Genomic DNA, 22,228 nt, shown 5'->3' on the forward strand with positions numbered 1-22,228 from the left:
CTAACGGGAGAAGGATTTTTGGGGATTTCAGGGAATTTCAGTTGGATTCAAGAGTGTTTCTTAACGGTTGCAGAAGGTTCTAGGACTTTGAGGCCGTGCGGGTGGCGGCATCTTTTTGGCGCATGGTGAGTGCCACAAAGTAAAAGTTTGATTCCCGTTCCAATCGGGGGAAACTATGTGTCAGGCGAAAAATCCTTCTCTGATCCACTGTGTCTTTCGAGCTGTCCTCGGTCTAATTTGTACAACTGCTGGTTGGAAGCGTAGTAGTTTACTTTTTCCAGAAGAGTTTCAAAGAGCTTTCAGGAAGTAGCAGAGGTTTTTAGGTGGGCTTCAGACAGTTTCAAGAGAATCTTAAGGTGAAGATATGACGAAGCCACACCTCGAAATTTCAAGAGCACAAATCTGAAGAACCGGATGTCACAAACCGACATTCGGTTCATCAGATTTGTGCTCTTGAAAATTCGATGCTTGAACACCAAGATAAATCGGAAATAAAAAAATATGCGACATATTAAACTTTTTCATGTTTTACGGGTTTTGATCGCGTTTTGGTGAATCTCATTGAACAAATGAAAAAATATGCAAAACTGTTTTTTCTCAACAGCACAAATGTGCTGGTTTGTTACGAAAGGGATGTTAAGATTACCGTTCGATGGTCTGTTCCCAAAGTATGCGTCAAACATATTACAGATTGCTGGAGCTGATGTTACCACAACCATCGCAATCAAATCAATGTCAAAAAATATCGTTTTCCATGGAATGAGCTCACCGAGTTCTGTTGAAAATCTCTTAATCTTGATTGGTGCTATTCTGCAATACAAGCTTCAACGTATAACCTGTGAACCATTAGCAAGCTCCAATTTGCTTTAACGTGACTGCCAACGCAAACACTCCAATTCCTTCATTTTGCAATCCCCCGTATCGCGTTACACCACAGCACGCTGTAACACTTACTATGGCCAAAATAAACGACTGCCCAAAAATGACTCTTCTACCTATCAAAACTCATGGGTTCTTTGTAGAACAAACGGCCTAAATTCGAAAACTACTTATGTTTTTCCATGCGTTTTTAGATGTATTCCACACATGCTTTGAGTGAGCTACACTTTTAAGAATGTCATAATTACTACTACAAATTACATTTCAATGTGTACAATGTGAAATACCAAATTTGGTGTATTTTGGATCACTCTAAAGGCGTCTCCAGCTGCGTACGGGAGGTTAAAAATGCATCTAGAACTGCATCTTGGGCATCATCATCACAGCACTGACAGCAAGGGAAATTGGTTACTGCTAGGGTGAAAATTTACTTCGTCATACGCGCTAATTCCCGTCACATTGATGGACAGTCAATCGTTGCAGATATTCCTACTTACCTTTACCAATGCCGCATTAAATGAAAGCAAAAAATGTACACTATCGATTCCCAGCCTCTATAGCACTGGAAATCGAATAATGACAATAAATTTCACGACTCAATTTCACTCCACTTGAAAGGCCTTATGAGTTGACCATTTTTCTCGCATTGCATATGACGAAGGAAGCCTCACCAAAGCCGCAGCTAGCCGAAATGGTTTTCGCCAACGTTGAATTTTCACTTATCAAACAGATATTCCCACAAAAGCTCTGTTGCACTTCAAAGTTGGATTTCAGTGCTGCAGAATTCTACAAAAGCTGTTCAATTAATCAAATAAATTACTATTTTCGGTCGATAAAATGTAAATAAACTTGGATGGATGCGAGCAAATGTTTGCGTGTATTTTATGCATAAGATATCGTATTCACAACTACTGAGAAATTTTTTTCATTGCACTGTGATGGCGTATAATGTTTTGGTGGACAAAAATAAAAACTTATATATTTTGATCTATATTATAAAGCTATCTCTATCTCAATTTAAAAGCTTTAGTTCAATACTTCAGTCAATGCATAACTATGGATAACTCTGTCACAATTATTAGTCAGTCACTTCATCGTGCTATTTAAATAGGAATGACCCATAATTGTGCAACGGTGTACCACAGACAAACAGATGAATCACTTGGAACCAAATGTGATTTGTCTGTGGATGTACTATGAAAAATGAAAAATTTGACCGACTTTTCGAACACACAACTAGGTCGAATCATGATTTTTAACCATCTCGCGTACCATAATGTCACGTAAAATGTGTGATGGAAATTGAATTTATATTGTGGCCGAAATAGACGTGGAGTAGACGGAAATAGAATTCGCGGGGCAATTATTCAATCTTAGTATTTTAAGGAAATATTTGCATGATATAAAAGCTAATTAATGAATTAGGAATTTGGTATATAATTGATCATGAGTGATTACTGATTAGGCGAGGTGCAAGATTAAGCTCGATGATGGTTGGTTTGTGCTTAATGAGACGGGAATTAGATAAGAACCCTGTAAAAAACAATAAAACTGAAACTAAAACACTGCTGTCCTAATAATGCATACATATGATTTCATAGCGAGAAGGAGCTCCACATTCCTGATTTTAGTCGCGAAATTTTGATTCCTAGTCTACAGTGTTCCGCGATTATCTCAATCCGTAGGAATTGGTGGTGTTTGCATAATCGCGAAATACGTGAAGATACTCTGTATAATTCGGTACGTACTTTGTTCCGTGGAACCGTTTGGCGCGTATCCACGTGCAATGATACCTACAAAAATAGGTTTGAAGTACGGAACGCTAACTAGCTATTAAAAGATTTTCATTCATTCAAGACGCGCACGCCCTATCCGCCCTTATACCAACTAGGTAGGTAGGTAACGTTTTCGTTGCTCCCTGAGTCTATCTCAGCAGCACGCTTCACAGTCAAGGTCGCGCCCATCGGCCGGCGCTTATTCATCCAAGCTACGATTACGCGTGTCATTATATTACACATGCCTGCCTACTGTCTATCGCTGTCGGTGGGGCTGCGGGACGGGCGGCCACGGCGCTGCGGCTGAATAAAATCCTCATAAAGCATCAAAACAGAAATACACCCCCAAAAAATACGCGTCGAAGCGCGAGGGGTTTGTTTATTTACTTATTGATACGCGCGTTCCTATATCATGCTATCTATAGATCGTTCTCAATCGCACATAAAAACATAATTGCCTTATACCTTTACTCTGGAATACACTCGGCTCAACACGTGGGTGTGGTGGCCTGGCTATTGAGTGACGACTGAGTTAACTGACCGAATGCCCTTGGTAGAGAAGGTCTAAAGTGTAAGGGACGTAAAATGCGTAAAATACTTAGTAATTTCGCAAATAAAGTTATTGGAATGGGACGAATCCAAGGACAAATCTATCGTGTGTGTTGATGATGTTTTATCTGCTGTTTTGTGAGATTATATAGACAAGTAGAGTGACTGTAAAGGAGAGTGGCGTGAATTTCTTAAGCGTTCAGTGTTTCCTTCAGGATTTACTTCAGATATGAATATCGCTAGAAATTTATCTGGCATTTCCTCTAAGGATTTTTCTGAGAATTTCTCCAAATTTTACCGGATTTCCCTTATTTTTAGGTATTTTTACAGATGGTTATCTCTTATTTCTTTAGAAAATACGGCCACATATTGCTCCAAGAATACTTTGAAAAAATCCTTCAAAAATGTTATTTAAGTATTTGTCCAGGAATTTTCGGAATTTTCCCGCAATAGTTATTCCAACAATTCCACAAAGGGTATCCCAAGGAGTTTCTTCAGCTATTTCACCAAAAAGTTCTTTATATATTCATCCTAGGATTTATTAAAGAATTTTCCTGGAAATTCTTCAATTCTTCCTCTAGAGATTTATGCAGGAATACTTCCTAAGATTCCGTAGCGATTCCACTGAAGATTTTTCAGAAATTACTCCGGGGAATCTTTCGAAAATTCCTGCTAGGATTCTTTTCTGAAATTCCTTTAGGAATTCTGTCAAATAATATCTCCTGCACATGTTCTGAAGTAACAATTGGGATTTTTTTTTTCGAAATGGAGGTTTTCAGAAACTCCTCTAAAAATTTCTTCGAAATTCGTAAGGAGTTTACTTCGGAAATTATTCCAAGAATTCTTTTAGAAATTCCTACAGAGCTTTCTGCAGTAATTCTTATAGGGATATACTTGGAATTACTTCTGTTAGTTCCTAAAAAAAATATATCCTGGGATTCCTTCTCAGATTTCTTCTGCAATTGTTTCAGATATTCCTCCAGACATTTTTTTAGAAGTTCTTCCAGAAACTGCATAAAACTAGTTGAAAGAATTTTTGCAAGAATGTCTAAAGAATTTCGTAATGAGATCCCGGGAAGATTGACTGAAGGAAACCCTTAAAGAATAAAAATGCGCTGTTGTTTAAAGCTTGCTACTTGAGATTTGCGCGCCTGAAGTTCTGATGCACTGTTAAAGCGGAATTTCAAGAACTTTGTCCTTAAGATACCTCCTTAATTCCTAGAAAAATATAGTTCCAAGGAAACAATGTTTGAAAGATTTCTGGAAAAATCTTTAATGGTATTTTGAAGGGAATTTAGAAAAAAAAAAAATGTCCACAAAATTGCAGACAAAGGCACTTATGGAGTTCATATAGAAATTCCTCATTAAATTTCTGAGAGACCCTGGAGTAATTTCTGAAGGAATCCTTGGAAAGACTGCTGGGGGTATTTCTGGAGAAATCCATAGAAGAATTTCTTATACAATTTCTGAAGATTGATAAAAAATATTTCTGAAGAAAACCCTGGAGGAACTGTTTCTACAGAATCATCAAAAAATGAAATTTTCGATGGAAGCTTTGAACAAATACATGGAAGAACTGGAGAGCCATTTGCACTTCGTCTGGAAGATTTTCTTGAAAATTTACTTGACAACGATAAGGAATAGAGTAACTTTTGCAGGAATCACCGAGATTCTTTTAAGAATTTTCAAAATTGGTAATCATGTGAAGCATCACCGGATTTTTTTTTGTAAAAGTATCTCTGAAAAACTTTCTAGAGGCGTTCCTAAATGAAAGCCTGACAGAATCTCTGATTATATGGAGCCATTCCACCAAAAAAATTTGAAAGCACTGCTGAGGAATTGTCTGAATTTCTAAAAGAAAACGCTAGAGTAATTTTTGAAAGAATCAACTGATGATTTTTTGAGAACTTCTTTAGCAATTCTTAAAGGATCTTTTAAAGAAAACCTGAAAGAATGCTAAGAGGGATTTCTGAAGGAATTTCTGTCGTACCAGTAATGGAGCGCTGGAAATTGGAAACTTTGAGTAACCAGCTCTCATTTTACCATAACAGCACCGTTATATTTCTCAAAACACCCCATTGAGAAAACATAGGAAAAATGCACGGGGAATTCTTTCAGTTTTTTTTTTTAGGATTTTTCCAACACCTATTCTTATAACTCCTCCAGGGATTTCTTTAGGCTCTACACTTCTACAGGTTTTTTTTTCAATGACTCATTCATCAATTATTTCATAAATGCTACTGACATTATTTTTAAAATTATTGCGCATTGCGTGGTTATAAGTGCGACGATGAAGTGCGGAATCTCAAATAAAAATGCGATTTTGCGTCAGATCGTTCCGGTGTCTTCACCGCACTTATTCATTAGCTCGTGACGAATAAGTGCGGTGAAGACACCGGAACGATCTGATGCAATATCGCACTTTTATTTGAGATTCCGCACTTTGTCGCAGTCCAGTTAGCAATGCAATAAACTATACTACAGGAGTTCTTTTATAAAATCCGAACGCATTCTCCCAATCAATTCTTCAATAATCCATCATCCAGCCTCCAGTGATCATTCTAAGGATTTCTCCTAGAATAACTCCAAGAACTTCTCTGGCAATTCTTCCAAGAATAATTTCAGAAATTGATCCAAGGACTCCCTCGGAATTGTATCAAAAATATTCCAGGAAGTCTTTATAGCATTCTTCCGGGCAATCTTTTAAAAACCCTCCTCAAATCATTTTGGATTCTATGTTTAATTGAAGCACATGCACTGAGTGAACGTCTGCTGTACATGTTGGTCGATGACAGTCAGTTGATAGACGCAAAATGTACCTAAACCGGGGTCAAATTGATCAGCGGGGTGAAATTGATCACTCGGGTACTACATTGTAATTCCATACTAGGAACTCTTAAGCGTCGTAATGATCTTAAACTTTCTACGTCATCTGATTCGTAGATGTCTAGAAATAAGTGTAGACTTTTATTTTTTTTTTAGTTTTGTCTTATTTTTTTCAAGGAATTTGCATTGTATTTCTCATGTAGCTGAAATCATTACTACTAAACAATCAATTGCTAATAGAACTTCCCTTGAATGCTCTGTTTTAACATTTTTGTGGAGACTTGGTTGGGATGTTATGCAGCAAATCAGAACATGAAATAGTTATAAAAAGTTCATTTTATGAAGAAATAGTAACTTTTTGTAATAGAAATCACTTACAGTAGACGTTCGGTCGGTGCAAACGGTTTAACTGCAATGCTTTTTAACTGCAAGTCCGGTAAGTGTAACAAATTTACAGTTATCGCACCGACAAACGTCAAAATGGTGCGCCATGTTAGCCCAAATGGACAGTCGGATCACGTTCACGGTTATTTATTGTCGTTTGACAACTTGTTGACATCTATCAGTCGTTGCAGTTACCGAATTTCGTTCGCTAAGTGAAACGTAAACATGTTGCAGTTATCGAACGTCTACTGTATTTCAAATGAAATTGCCTACCTTTAGGCGTTGAAGGGGAAATTTCAAAATTCAATTTTGCATTTAAAGTATTAAATTCACTAATTGTAAGATTTTATACGCGTTATTCGGTTTTAGAAGAGCAAAATTAAGCGGAGAAGGAAATTTTCCTTTCCAACCGATGCTTAATTGTAAACTGATCAATTTCGCCATAAAGTGGCATTTCCAATGTTTTGATATTTGAAGTTGTTTAACTTAAAGTTTAAATTTGTTGAACAAAATTCTGTCACATGGTTCCATGGAGATCCACTAGGTACTGGTTTTACAGAAATTCTTTTGGCAATATTTGAACAGGCACTGATGTTATCCACAAAAGTTGTTTTAAAGTGATCAATTTGACCCCGGATTACGGTACCTTAACTTCAAGCGAAAACATCGCATTGATGTTGACATTATTTTTGCCAATTTGTCAGTGTGCAATAATTACGACGAACTTCTAGTTTAAGTGCCTTGCAATCAAAGTACAGTAGATGTTTGCTCGGTGCAAATGCTTTAACTGCACTATTTTTAAACTGCAAGTCCGCTAAATGCAACTATATTCCAGCGATGCGATGTTTTTCGCATGTACACACTTAACATTTTTCGCCGAATCTCGGCAATTTTTCTTGCTTTTTGCCGAGATTAGCACCGCCGAGCGATCAGCAAACCCGTTTTTCAACGAAATCTCAGCAATCGTGTTGTTTGTTTGCTGAGGTTCAGGAAATGTTTTGCCCAAGGTAAATAAAAGGAAGGTAATCCAATATGTCAGATTGCACCATCCGCCATATTGGAAAACCTAACGACAGCTGGCAAGTTTGTGTTTAATTTTTTTCACTAGTGAGATGACAAACAAAAACTTTCAGCCCTAGCAACGTAGCAACCCCACAGAAACCATTCACGCTTAACTTTCTCAGCACTAAAATCGGACAAACTCCATGACACTCATCAAGTGTTTCCTACTTACACGGATTGCAAATTAGCTCGTACACCCACTAAAGCAAATATTTTGCAATATTTTTGGCATAGCAATCTCTTTTGGTTAAGAAATCACCATTGTATTCATAATTAACAAAAATGCGGGGGCACGAGCAAATTTTAAACCTGGGGGAATATTACTCATTTTATGAGTGCCATGGAAATATGTCAACATTGGTTATCCGTGTTGAGAATGTTGTTGCCAATGTGGCGCAGCAACGCTTCTGTAGCGTTCTGCAGCATAAACAAACTGGCCGGCTGTCATCTCCATCCCCCCGCAGTGTGCCGCACTCCCCGCATCCACTTACTGCTTATACGCTAACACCTTCCTTATAAACATCTTGGTTTTGCCGAAATTCAGCTAACAAACATTATTTTTTACCGAGATTCAGTATGCATATTTGCTGAGCCACGGCGGTGCCGGCGTTTGCCGAGCTCAACTTAGTGTGTACTTTTATTGCAATGCGATGTTTTCCGCATGTACATTGATTTCATTCTGCAACAACTAACAGTTATGTGACGTCTGTCAGTTGTCGCAGTTATCGAATTTCATTTGGTAAGTGAACATAAATATGTTGCACTTATCGAACGTATACTGTAATTGTACAGTAGACGTTCGCTCGATTCAAACGCTTTAACTGCAATGCCTTATAACTGCAAGTCGGCTAAGTGCAACAATTTTACAGTTATCATCCCGCTACCCGTCAAAATAAAATGTCAACAGCGATGCGATGTTTTTAAATGCACTTTTGTTGCAATGCGATGTATTTTAAATGCACATTGGCTGTCTCGCAGCAACTGACAGTTCTTTGACGTCTGCCAGTTGTTGCAGTTATCGAGTTTCATTCGGATGTGAAACGTAAACATGTTGCAGTTTTCGATCGTCTATTGTACTTATCTAACGTCAACGATATTTTTACAAATTTTGATAATTTTGACAAACTGTAGTAGGTAACAAACCTGAATATGTAATTTTCTGTATTCATAATTCTCATGAACAGCAACTCACCGAAATTAAACACACATATCTCGGTAAATATTTCCAAGGTGAACACTACGCACACATTACCGTCGTAATTTGTTTATCTCCCTTCGCTATTAAAATCCCATAGCACACAGAGTTACGAAATTCACCTCTGGCCTCAGCGTTTGCGCAAAATTGCATGTTGAACAGAACCAAACAACAACATTCAGAATGGTATAATCACTGATATTCTGACCATCCGGCACGGCATCAATTTTCATTCCGAAGTCGCTCTCGCTCCCGAAAAACCTTGACACATCCTCCATGCGCCGTCGCCGCGACCACCATAACGTTTCCTCGTGTTATTCCCGCTACATTCGGTTGGTGGTCGGTTCGTCGTTCGTGACCGCCATCGCCTGCTGTGATGATGATGAGAATGAGGGAAACACCAAAACATTGATAAGCGCCACGACCATCATCATCGCATCGCTTCGGCCGGGAAGAATTTCACTGCCAAACTTCCGCCGACGTAGGATTTTTGACGGCCATTTGATAATCGAAACGCAGATGGCTTCGATTTCGATTCTTTTCGGTGTCATAGGAGTCCTTGTAACGATCAATTCATCGCGAGCACATTCTTTGATTGGACCAATCGACTCAAATCAATTGAGCCTAATTGGTTTGCGTCTTTGTCGCTTATTTTGCTCCGAAGCTGGTCACAACAATCTTCCCTAGATCTCGAGCTGATACAACGGAAATATGGCAGACTTTTGCACTGGAAACGCGTGACTTTTTCATTACTTTCCTCATCTCGGAGTCACTCTCACCTGACAAATTTCTCCCGGCAACCGCACGTTGTCAACAAACAGAACTCCCGATAAGCTCTTTGCCCCGATAAACCGGTTCGCTTTCTTCACTCGCAATCGGAAATCACAACAAGTCGCCACAAATGAGACAAATAAAAAATAAAAAAATCCTTCCTGGATTGAGCCGAAAAATACGCGAAAACCACGCCAATCATTAGAGACAACTGAACTGAACCGCGTGTGCTCTCCTGCGGTGTTCCTCCTCGCGCGGCGATCGATCCACGCGCGAGCGAGCGAGTCCTTGATGCACGAAAAATCACGCTCTTCCGCGGGAGAGCCGCTCTCGAATAACGCGCGCGCGTTTTGATAAGAAGCACTCTCTCCCGGTTTCGTTGCTTTGGCAACCAACCAACGATTTGCTTTGTTCTAGATTAGAGCAAAATGATGAGTGGTTTGGTTAATCGCTCACAGCTGATTGATTTGTTGCTCGACGGTATCGATATCGCTCATAGACGCGTGTGTGCGTTCGTTCCTTTTTTTTCTCAATGTTCGTCGTGTGGTGCCAGTCGTGCAATGTGTCACGATTCAATTGAAGTCATTCAGTTAGGTATGTATGTAAACTTGGCTCTTCTTGTGCGGATAACGTTTTCTCATGCCGCCATGGTGCCTCGTCCGTCGGCCGAGGAGGTTCATTGAATATGCAAGCCGGGTTTGAGGAGCGTGCTCTAGTTTTCCTTGGCAACGGCCGGCGGCAGTGGTGCCACAAGCACGACCGACATGTGAAAGGAAAAACCCTTTACAATACCGACCGACTGCGACTGGCTGACTGACTGGGAGACGTTAGGTAGGCGCCCGGTTGGAAAATGGTTGTCGCATTGCAGCTCTTTCTTTTTGAAGCGGTAGGAAAGCGGCTATCAGTTTCGAATGCAGAGCCAACAACGAGGTGGTTAGTGAGTTGTTATAGGAGTCCACTCAATCACACAGGGTGGTATGGAAGAAAAGAACGGGCAGTGGAGTTATGGGCATAATAGGCGTACGAGGCGAAATGAGCACCGTTTGGGCAGTTTCTGTAAGACTTGCTAAACATTGATCCTATTGATCTTTTTCTCTCTATCTCTCTTAATCCCTACATTCTCCACCTGTCCTACTCTCTAATTGTTTTAAAATTCGAAAAATAAGAATAAAAAACTAAAAATTGTATGACTTTCTACCAACATTATAAACCACATTTACACTGAACTTTATTGAAGAACAACTTATAATTGTCTTCGTTAGAAAACAAAAATAATATAATCGATCATTATCATCCTCTTAAACTCCAACCAATTTCTTCAACACCTTGATTAAATCTTTTTATATTTTTTTGAATCTTGCATTGTTATGCAAATCTCTTATAAACTTTTTGCGACCTTAGGGTAAGTTAGCCTTCCAAAAAACCCATTTGGTATTCAGATCCTTTTAAGGAAGCTTTTCATCCAACATCTTTCCTTTATTTTTCATCTTTCATCCTACCTTTTATATCCTTCTTTCTTCATCCTACATTCTTCATCCTTCATAATCATCATCATCACCATCATTCTACATTCTTTATCCTGTATCGTTCATTCTTCATCCTATATCCTTCATACTTCATCCTACATCTTATATACTTCTTTCTTCATCCTGCATCTTTCTTCCTTCATCCTTTATCATCATCATCATCAACATCATCATCATCATCATCATTATCATCATCATTATCATCATCATAACCATCATCATCCTTCATCTTACACCCTATGTCCTTTATGCTTTACCCTACAGCCTGATTTCTTCATGCTTTATCCTACATTATTCATCCTTCATGCTACATCGTTCATCCTTCAACATCATAATCATCTCTTAATCTTCCATCCTTCGTCCTTCATCATCATGATAAACATCCTTCAACCTTAATTCACTTGACTGTTGCAGCTTACCCCATGGCTTACCCTCTCGAGGGATTTCGCCGTTTGCTTACCCTCTCGGGGGAAATCGCTTTATTGTTGCAGCTTACCCTCTCGGGGGAATTCACTGTTAGCTTACCCACTCAGGGGGATTCGCTTTACTGTTGCAGCTTATCCTCTCGGGAGAATTCACTTTAAGCTTACCCTCTCGGGGGAATTCGCTGTTGGCTTACCCTCTCGGGGGAATTCACTGTTAGCTTACCCTCTCGGGGGAATTCGCTGTTGGCTTACCCTCTCAGGGGAATTCGCTGTTGGCTTACCCTCTCGGGGGAATTCACTGTTAGCTAACCCTCTCGGGGGAATTCGCTGTTGGCTTACCCTCTCAGGGGAATTCGCTGTTGGCTTACCCTCTCGGGGGAATTCACTGTTAGCTTACCCTCTCGGGGGAATTCGCTTTACTGTTGCAGCTTACCCTCTTGGAGGAATTCGCTGTTAGCTTACCCTCTCGGGGGAGTTCGCTTTACTGTTGCAGCTTACCCATTCGGGGGAATTCATTGTTAGCTGACCCTCTCGGGGGAATTCGCTTTACTGTTGCAGTTTATCCTCTCGGGGGAATTCACTGTTAGCTTAACCTCTCGGGGGAATTCGCTTTACTGTTGCAGTTTATCCTCTCGGGGGAATTCACTGTTAGCTTAACCTCTCGGGGGAATTCGCTATACTGTTGCAGCTTACCCTCTTGGGGGAATTTGCTGTTAGCTTACCCTCTCGGGGGAGTTCGCTTTACTGTTGCAGCTTGTTAATCCCACTAAAACACTGTCAATTTAACTAGCAGTGCTGTTAACATTACCAAAAATAATCTAAATTTAACAGCTGGGCATTGTATTTCTAACCATACCGTGTTGTAAGATGCGTGTCCAGGAAAAATTGACAATGTTTTGTTGTTGAGGCGACTACGCTTTTAGTCAAATTTACTGCAATGCATTGTTACTTCAATCATATTTCAATGAACTTAACAGATTTTGTTGTCGGTTGAGAATCATAGGTACGGTTAGTAATTTTACTATGGAATCGATAATTTCCACAACAAAATTTACTTCAGTGTATCTCTCTCGACCCCTACAAGGTTGAGCTACTGATGCTATATGCCCTACTGATCTTTTTCTCTCTATCTCTCTCAACCCCTACAGTAGCCAATTCGCAAATTGGGAAACAATCCTTATTTATTTTTTTTTGAAAGTATTCTAAAGGGATTCTTGAAAGAATTAAAGAAATCCTCGGAAGATTTCATAGCAGATTTTCAGTGTGATTTCTTGGAGGAATTCCTGGTAGAATTTTTGGGGGTATCTTAGAAAAAAATCCTAAAACAGAATCTTTGGAAAAACATTTGAAAAACAAATCTTGTGGGACATCTAGAAAAATTTTTGGAGAAATTCTTAAAAATGAGCCCAATCTATGTAGAAGTCCTTGGATGAATTTTCAGAGTATTATTCGCGAAAAAATACAAGAAAGAATCCTTGATGAATTCTTTCAAAGTTCTAGGTGATAATCAAGAGGGATTCCAGAAAGCATCCCTGGAAGCACTCCTACAGAACGAATTCTGGCAGGGAATTTAAAGATTTTTTTTTCATTTCTTTTTATTTATGAATTTTAACTTATTCTAATTTTCCACAAAGAATTTAAAGAATTGTTGGAAAAGTTTAAATCATATGCTTGGGAAAATATATTTAAAAATCCTCTAGAAATGCCTAACAGAAGCCGTCGGATTCACGGAGAATCATTAGAAAAGAGACCTGAGGAATCCTTAGAGTAATTTCTAGAAAAAAAAGTTGGAGGAATTCTTGAAAATATTATTAGGAAAAATCTTAAATAGGGGAATCTTAGGATTAATTCTGGGAGGATTTTTCTATAGCACCTGCAGGAGTCTAGAGAAGTATTCCTGGAGAAGTTCTTTGTAAAGTTCCTGGAGAAGTCTTCTTGGAAGAATTTTTAGGAAATGGCATAAGAAGATTTTTCGGAGCGGACTTTATAAGAATTCTTGGATAAAATTGTGTGAGCCTTCAAATAAATTTTTAGACAAATTGAAAAATATCTGATGGGATTACTTAACAAACCCAAGAAATAAATTTTGCAGGAATTGATGCGTAAATTCTGAGAAAATTTTCTGGATGAGTTTAGGAAGATTTCATGCACAAGTCCTTAGACGTGTTTCTCGGAGAAATTCATGTAAGTGTGCTCAGAGGAATCCTTGGAATATTTTTTACAGAAATCCTAGAAAGAATCCCTGGATGACATTTTGTCGGATTCCATACAAAAATCTCTAGAAGAGTCACTTTGAATAATTTCTTATAAAAATTCATAGAGAAATCCGAAAGGAATTCAGGAGAAATCTTACAAGATTGTCGGGAAGAATCCTATGAAGAATTTCAGGGGTAATTTTTGAAGAAAAAAAATCCTGAAGAAGTACTTGGATGGATTCTTGAAATAATTCTTGAAACAATTACTACAGAAAGTATTCTAGAAGAAAGTCTTAGAAGGATTTCCGGAGGTGAACGCATGAAGGATTATTGGAGAATTTCTAGAGAATTTCTGAGATAATCCTTATAGTAATTTAAAAAAATAAGAAGAATTCCTGAAATAAATTATGAAAGAGTCGTTGAAAAAATTTGGACAGTATGCCAAAAAAGGCCTGCAGGAATCCAAGCAGAAATCCCTGGAGAAGTTATTGGAATAATCCTTGGAAAAATATCTGAAGGAAACACTCAATAAATACTGAATAAGTTCTCCAGGAATTTTTCAATGGTTTCTTTTGAGCTTTGGCTTCTTTTGAGAATTTTACTATGAATTTCGAATTATTTACCCAAAAAGCAATGATTCCTAGGAGTTTTCGAATAATTCTCAGATAAAAATCTTCCTACTTTCTTCCAGTAATTGCATTGTTTCTCTAGAATTCTTCTGGAGATTCCTTCAAAAATTCATCCAAGGATTTCACCAAGATTTTTTATAAGGATTTCTCTAGAATTTCATCCAATTTCATATATTTCAATTTCCATATTTTCAAGGATCCCTCCAGGAATTCTTTAAATGCATTTTCTGTTTTTTACCAATTTCTTTGACTTTTTTAGGTTTTCCTAGAAATTCCTCCAGCAATACTTTTTTTTCAGATATTCTTCACAGTATTTCTTAAAATCTTTAAGAAATACTTCCTACTTTTTTCAGGAATTTTTCCCAGTATTCTCCAGTATTTCTTGAAAAGGCTTGCCCTTGATTCGTTTCCATTATTTATCCAGAAAATCATCTAACGATTACTTCATGAAAGAATTCTTCAACTTCAAAGGATTTCGCCAGAAATTCAACAAAGATTTTTTCCCTAATGCATTTCTCAGGGAAATCTTCTAAAATAATACAAAGAATTCTTAAAATTAATTTTCCAAGATTTTGAAAAAATGCCTACTAAGGTTTCTTTTGAGGATTTTTCTACAAATCACACTGAAACTTTTTTATGAAATTCAGTATCATAATTTTTTTTTATATGACTCATTTCGGTATCATAATGGTTAATGCTTCCGAATTAATATATTATGCAACTGGAATGAGTTGCATGATATTCATTATGCAACTGGAATGAGTTGCATGATATTCATTATGCAACTCATTTGAATTGCATTACAAACAGTATGTAACTCAAATGAGTGCATAAAGTGGAATCTAATAGGAGATTGCAGGGGTCCCAAGGGGTTTCAGTGGGGTACGAAGAGATCTCAGAAGCATTTCCAGAGGTCCTATCAAAGGGCTTCAGGGGGTTCCAGGGAGTCTTAGTGGCAGTTCATGGGATCTCAGGGGTGGAAGTTGCGTCAGTTGTGGACACATTGCTTTTCCGAGCAGGTGTCAGGAGTGTTTTCGATGGTCGAAGGCATTGCAGAGAGTTTCAACGGATTTTCGACGGATTTTGGAAGTGTTACGGAGGCCATTTCGGTGGTTTAGGAGCGTTATATGGGGTCCTAGGGTGTTTTAGGAGGATTATAGAAGCATTTCAGGAAGTTTCAGAGGATTTCCAGCAGTTTTTGGATGCGTTACGAAAGCGTTTTCAGGGGTTTTGAAAGAGTTTCAGATGCATTACATGGCGTCCAAGGAGGTTTTAAAGGGCTTTGGAAGCATTTCAGGATATTTTAGATGATTTTTAGAGACACTCCACTAAAACCCTCGATATTATTTGAAACGCCCTTGAAGTTCCTTGAAACATCTCTGGAACATTCATATCCCCATTGGAATGCCTTTGTAATTCTCTTATTTGAAATGCCCCTGAGTACCTCTTTGATTTGGGTGTGTTCTTGAACCCCCGCATGATACGACCCTAGCCTAAAAAACGTTGAAATGCCCCAGAAACCTCCGCAATCCCATTGAAACGCTATAGAAATCATGTAAATTTGAAATAACCCTGGAAACGTCTATAAAAAAAAAGTTCCGAAAACCTTCGTAAACCCCCTTCCCCCACGAAACACTTCGAAATGCCTCTAAAATGCATTTAAAACGCCTTGAAACGCCCCTGAAACACCTTGAAATGACCTTTTTTTAAAGGCTCATAATGCCCTCCAAAATCGCCTTTAAAGTCTTTTGAAATGTCCCTGAAAACCTTAAATAGGAGCTGTTCTTAAACCACGTAGACCAAAATTTGGTCATCTCAGACTTCCCCCCTCCTTAGACTTTTGTCCCTACAAAAACTTTGAAATTTGTAAGGAGCGTAGACTTTGGCCAGAAACATTCTCTCCCCCTCCCCAAAAAGTCTACGTGGTTTATGAACGTCCTACTATGTTTTGAAACGCCCCTGAATCTTCTTGCAACCCCCTTTTTTTTGGGTTCTCTGGAAACTTTGGAAAACCCCCTTGGCCCTCCAACGCCCAGGAACTATTCTCGCGAACTGAGTTTCCTAATTACAATCGAAATTTAATTTATGCACAAAATTGCCTCTTTTTATGCTTTTTTTTAATGTATACAGATTTTTAATTTATACAGAGCCAAGCGTATAAAAAGAGGTTCCAGTGCATTTGCGCAAAACTTGTTCCAAAGATTCCTTCAGGAAGTTTTCGTATGATTTTTGTAAGAATCATTCCAAGAATCGCTCAGATTTTTCCGAAAAATCCTCCTGGGAGTCTTCCTAAAATTCCTTTTGGAATTGTTCCAAGGTTTTCTCCAGGAATTCCTCCAAAAAATCCTTTCGGAATTATTCTTGAAAATCCTTAAGGAATTCTTCCAATGATACCTTCAAGAATTCTTTCAAAGATTCCCACCAGAAATTCTTCCATGGATCTATTCGGAAACTCCGCGAATAATTTCTCTTAGAGACTGTTCAATGAATTCTCAAGGAATGTTTGGGGAGATTTCTCCAGGTGAATTATTTTGAAACTCTTTGAAGGATTTCTTCAGGATTTCTTAAGAAGTTTTTTTCACATACACCAACTCACTTTTATGTTGCGTGTTGTTTACTGTTGGGCTTAAACATGATTCTGCTCGATTGGGTCCGAGTTTGATGGTTCAATTGGAAACTTTGGTTTCAGTTTTCGCGCATGGCTTATAAACAAACTCTCTGGTACATACTTTCTTGCGTTTGCTTAGGAGAGTGAGTAAGAAAATAAAGAACTTGCTGATTAGGCAGACCCTGGCAGAATGTCGATACATGTAGTAGAACACGTTCCTGGACCCATAACCTTGAAGTTCCAACAGTAAACAGAGGGAACAATTTTCTCTCATCCACCTAGATCTGCAGACGTGCTATGCTGAGATGTGTGATGTGCCTACTCCTGCTCTCCACCTCATGAAACTACCTCAGATCCAACACACCCTGAATTACCCCCATGGCCACCGTACTCATCCTTGTTATTAAACCTCCTTGCCTACAGAGCTCCTCCTAGCACCAAGCTCTTCCGCTAATGTGCTATTTCTGCTTCTAAGTTTCTCCTGACACCAAGTTTCTTCCTCCACCTAGTACCTGCTGCCATCCATGCCCTATGACTCGTGGAACAGTTGCGTTGCACCGCCTCGATCTTGTTGATTCTCTACTCAAGTCCCTCACGGTCCATGATCCTCAACGAGTTTTGTTCACCCCATCGTCTCTCAATACCTCAATGACTGTTGGCATCTCATCGGATATCAGCCTGCTCATTGCCTATTGGAGTGTACCCAACATTGTACCACATCGTGGTTTACTCTATAAGGAATTCCGTAACCATTCGAAACTAGTCCACCATGACCATGCACTCATGCAGGTTATGGGCCCAGGTACGCCCTAATCGATGACCGTGTCAGATCTACAAGGGAATAAGCTCCCTGAAAACGGCTTGATACCCATATGAAACCCTCTTGAAGCATACTTGAAAGTTTTTTGGAACCCCCGGGAATTCTTTCGATTTTCTTTGGAATGCCTTGAAATTAGACAGGTAGATGGGCAACTTCGAGCCCGAAACCGGTCGACCAAAAGGGTATTTTTTAAGTTCCTTTTAATTAGTAAGAACGATAAGTGTTGTGTTCCGTCTCGTGTTCGCGTATTTTGTGATCATGAATGATCTTACGTTAGCACAATCAACAAATTGTTTGTGAAATGCCTTGAAAATCTCTCTGAAACCCCCATGAAACACGAAACCAATTCTTCTTCTTCTTCTTCTTGGCGTAACGTCCTCATTGGGACAAAGCCTGCTTCTCAGCTTAGTGTTCTATGAGCACTTCCACTGTTATTAACTGAGAGCTTCCTCTGCCAATGACCATTTTGCATGCGTATATCGTGTGGCAGGCACGAAGATACTCTATGCCCAAGGAAGTCAAGGAAATTTCCTTTACGAAAAGATCCTGGACCGACCGGGAATCGAACCCGTCACCCACAGCATGGTCACGAAACCAATAATGTGATAAATTTGCAATAGACTTGGCACAAGTTTTGACTATTGGGTGAGCTTCAACAATTTCGGAGGCTTGAAATGCCTTCATTTCAATGCGTTTAAGAAGACTTCAGTATGTTTTTGGGGGGCTTTCCAGGCTCTTCGGTAAGCTTTACAGGAAGTTTCTGATGCGGTTCAGAAGGTTTCAAATCAGGGGGGGGCTTTCTAGGCTCTAGAGTGAGCTTCACGAAGAATTCTGGAGAGTTTCGGAGGCATTTCCAAGCGTATAATGAAGTTTCCAATAGGTTTTAGGGGGCTTCAAAGGCCCACAGGTGAGTTTCACAGGAATGTCAGGAAGTTTTAGAGATATTTCAAAGCGTGTCATTGTGTTTCAAGGGGCTTAATAGGCTCTTAAGCGAGTTTCATGAGGGTTTCAGGTGGGAGGGGGTTCAGAACCGCTCAATTCAGAAGTAATGCCATTCAGGGAGTTTCAGAAGGTTCACAGGCTTTCAGATGTGCTTTACAGTGATTCCAGGAGGTTCAAAGGCGTTTCGAGAGGCTCTAGAACCGTTTAGAGGCTTCACAGGCTCTTAGATGAAGGGGGGGGGGGGGGGTCTCAGAGGAGTTTCAGGACTTCTTCTTCTTCTTTATGGCTCTACGTCCCCACTGGAACTTGGCCTGCCTTGCTTCAACTTAGTGTTCTTTGAGCACTTCCACAGTTATTAATTGAAAGGCTTTCTTTGCCTGCCATTGCATGAAATTGTATATAGTGAGGCAAGTACAATGATACACTATGCCCAGGGAGTCGAGAAAATTTTCCCGACCGGAACGGGAATCGAACCCACCGTCTCCGGATTGGCGATCCATAGCCTTAACCACTAGGCCACGGGTTCCCAACCGGTGGTCCGCGGCCCCCAGGGGGGCCGTGAAGCCAGTGTAGGGGGGCCGCGATGTTACCACAAAAACTGTTATTTTTTTATTTTCGGCTGCGCCGCTATTTTTCAACTACGAGCCAAATTGAATGTACATGACATCATTGTTTACGAAATGTGAGTGTCAAATGAAAAAAACATATCATTGATTGTCGAAAATCCCTTCTAGAGTAAATTTGATTGATTGATTGATTTGTCTTTATTAAAGAGACTTTCAGCCCTTGGAGTAAATTTGACGTAACGAGTCACTGTACCCAAAAAACTCGGTTTCGTTCATATTTTATTTTCTAAAAATTTTCATTGGGCCGCAGATGTTTTGAAAATTCTTAAAGGGGGTCGCCACCTCAAAAAGGTTGGGAACCCCTGCACTAGGCTAACTGGAAAGTTTCAGGACTATTTAGTCTATTTCATGGGGTTTCAGAGAGGTTTTAGGATACTTCACAGGTACAGGTAAGCTTCAGATGGATTTCAATGCATTTCATGGGCGTTTCTGGTAGTTTCATATAGCGCTTCAAGGTGTTTCAGACTGATTACGCTTGTATATCCGATATCATATATCCAAAGGAGTTCTTGGAGATTCTCAAACATAGGTACATAGAGTAAACCACTTGACATAAAGTCTATCCGAGTTAAATCGTTGATATTACAAGCAGTTCAAAATCCACAATATTTTCTGGAATGACCAAAAGGTACTCATACAAAATAAATATGTTTAATACGAATAATACAACAATTATTTTAACAATTGTAAGAAGGGTTCTGTTCACCATCGGTGGATTGAATCGGGTTTTCAAATTTGATGTAGAATTGGATTTTTGGCACTTCACACAGGTGTCACCTACAGGTGACACTGGGCGTTGATGGGTTGAAACCGTTAAAACGGGCTAGAAGGACTATATTCACAGCTTCAAATTTCGAAAACGTTGCCTCCTCTAAAACAGAATCTAACTTCATTGCTCATTGCTTAAATCCACCAAAAAGCCCCACTTGGTCGGTCAAACCCAAATTAATCGCTCCCCCAATCAACCCCAATTACGTAACCTTCATTTCCATTAGGGGGAAGGTTTGTCACGCGGCAGCTGTGATCCACCAAGTCGTCATGAGTCCAAAACAGAATCAAAACAACACAAGCGACAACCGGCGGCACGGGTAAGGCGACAATAACAACAGTAGCAGCAATCGATCATGATTCAGCTGATAATCGGCTCGCACAAAGACCGGAATGTGTTTCCACATAAGAACAAAAACAATGGATAGTGGGAAGTGAATAAAAATTACATTATCATAAAAGAAAATAAGAAATTTGTAATATTTCAGGATTTTCTTTTCAACTACAGTAGACGTTCACTCGGTGAAAACACTTCAACTGCAATGCTTTTCTACTGATAGTCCGCAAAGTGCAACCATTTTGCAGTTATCGCACGCTATCCGTCAAAATGAAATGTCAACATCGAACTTTTATTGCAATGCGATGTTTCTCAAATGTACTTTGGCTGCATTCTGCAGCAACTAACAGTTCTTTGACGTCTGTCAGTTGTTCCAGTTATCGAATTTCATTCGACAAGTGAAACGTAAATATGTTGCAGTTATCGAACGTCTACTGTAAATCATATGAACTTATCCATACTTCTCTCTGCTGGTGCTAACTGGAAGCATTCAACGGAAAAGTAAACAGATTTCAAGATGATTATGTGGATTCGTTCCCGGTTGCTCCAGATCTTTTCGTAATGGAAATATTCTTGATTTTCTTGGGCATAGAGTACCATTGTATCTGCCACATAATGCAAATAGGTCCACATGATGTACGAATGCAAATAGGTCAATGGTCAAACATTATTGAGGAAATTCTTAACTGAGAATCAAGTACAGTAGACGTTCGCTCGATGAAACGCTTTAACTGCAATGCTTTTAAACTGCAAGTCCGCTAAGTGCAACAATTTTGCAGCTATCGCACCGCTATCCGTCAAAATGAAATGTATACAATGCGATGTTTTTTCCATGCACTTTTATTGCAATGCGATGTTTTTTCCATGCACATTGGTTGCATTCTGCAGCAACTGACAGTTATGTGACGTCTGTCAGTTGTTGCAGTTATCGAATTTTATTCGGTAAGTGAAACGTAAACATGTTGCACTTATCGAACGTCTACTGTACTGTCTCATTTGGGTAGGTGCAACTAAAAAGAACAAGATTTCCCACTGTGCTTGAGTGCCAATAAGTACTTAGACGTGCTAACGCTAGCGCCTACGACGCACCCGCGACCCAAATATTGATTTGTTTTTGGTGTACGTAATCAATACGTCTAAACCAATTTGATAGGTCATTCTTGGGTGCGTCATGAATATATATAATACACGGCACGGCAACGCGTCACAACCAAGCTGAACTCGACCTTCACTAAATGTTCGTGGGCTCTGCTCTACTCTAGAAGCATATCCATATTAAGGGAATGCCCTCTCATCGTAGGTGTTTCTGATTGTATATACTACCGGCCCTATCAATCAGGGTCAGATATGGAGTTCAACGAAGCAAAGGGAACGAAAAAATGAAGTATACAATAACAAACGTTATGGGTGCTACACAGTGGAACAAAATGTTGAATGCGAAAACCAACTCAAGTTTCAAAGATGAGAGTACAAAATGAAGCCACCCACAAGCCAGTTTTTACCAGATTTTGCTAAATTTGGTCAAATATGCTCTGCTCAGTTTCGTTTGCGGAATCGCTTCGCTCCGTTCGTTGATTTGTTTGGGTGTTTTCATCGACCATCATCGTGTGTATCATCAATCCAACACGCGAAGTTGCTGTTCGACGATACCAAGCCAATCGATAGATTCTCTCAATTTGAATGGACGCCCGCCCATATCTGGTGTTGCGCGTGGTACGGGTGAAGAATGTATATAGATAAGTCTATAGTCATCTCCATCTCCATATGCGCCCAAAGTCCAAACCGGAACAAACTGGTGCACTATTATAGAGGTATATTTGGTCGGAACGGAGGGGGTGTTCGTGCCGTGGTGATTAGCGTCAGTGAAAGTTCGCGAATTTTGGGCGAACAAAAACAGGATAGTCGCAGGGG

The 22,228-nt window shown here is 39.5% G+C and overlaps 2 protein-coding genes across 5 annotated transcripts in view; one reads left to right on the top strand and one right to left on the bottom strand.

The window, feature by feature from the left end:
* Positions 1-9,668, bottom strand: part of LOC109402397 (probable multidrug resistance-associated protein lethal(2)03659) — a 110,749-nt gene extending 101,081 nt beyond the window's left edge. Inside the window, exon 1 of the mRNA XM_029856758.2 lies at positions 9,450-9,668. The gene's annotated coding sequence lies outside the window, so the exon portion shown is untranslated. The remainder of the gene's footprint in view (positions 1-9,449) is intronic.
* The window catches only part of LOC109402379 (uncharacterized), a 489,342-nt gene that overhangs the window by 415,531 nt on the left and 51,583 nt on the right, over positions 1-22,228 (top strand). The gene's annotated exons all lie outside the window — the stretch shown is intronic.

Source organism: Aedes albopictus, chromosome 1, assembly GCF_035046485.1.
Source record: "Aedes albopictus strain Foshan chromosome 1, AalbF5, whole genome shotgun sequence".
NCBI lineage: Eukaryota > Metazoa > Arthropoda > Insecta > Diptera > Culicidae > Aedes > Aedes albopictus.